A 314-nucleotide genomic window follows, 5' to 3' on the forward strand; every position below is an offset into this window, starting at 1 on the left:
CATCAACCGAAGAATCCCAACACCAAAGCGAGTCGTCAACACAGCCACGCTGAAAATTCCCCCAAAGGCGGGAGAGTCGGAGAAACGGCAAGAGGGGGTCGCAAAGTCACTATCGCACTGACTAATGACTAGAACTAATTCTCTGACTAACGAGGGAGACACGAACTACCGCTTGATTTAATGGCCAGTCAGGTTTAATTGGCAGTTGGAGAGACGTTGCTCGAGAACAAAGTTTCCCTGATGAGGTTTTGTGTGTAGGGCATTCTAAAGTACAGGGCGGTGTAGTTGGACATTGAAGAATGTGATCCAAAGAC

The 314-nt window shown here is 48.1% G+C and overlaps 1 protein-coding gene across 1 annotated transcript in view; it reads right to left on the reverse strand.

The window, feature by feature from the left end:
• LOC119592355 (choline O-acetyltransferase-like) overlaps positions 1-314 on the reverse strand; it is a gene marked incomplete in the record, with an annotated part of 212829 nt that overhangs the window by 55727 nt on the left and 156788 nt on the right.

This window comes from Penaeus monodon, chromosome 30 (genome assembly GCF_015228065.2).
Source record: "Penaeus monodon isolate SGIC_2016 chromosome 30, NSTDA_Pmon_1, whole genome shotgun sequence".
In the NCBI taxonomy this organism is placed as follows: domain Eukaryota; kingdom Metazoa; phylum Arthropoda; class Malacostraca; order Decapoda; family Penaeidae; genus Penaeus; species Penaeus monodon.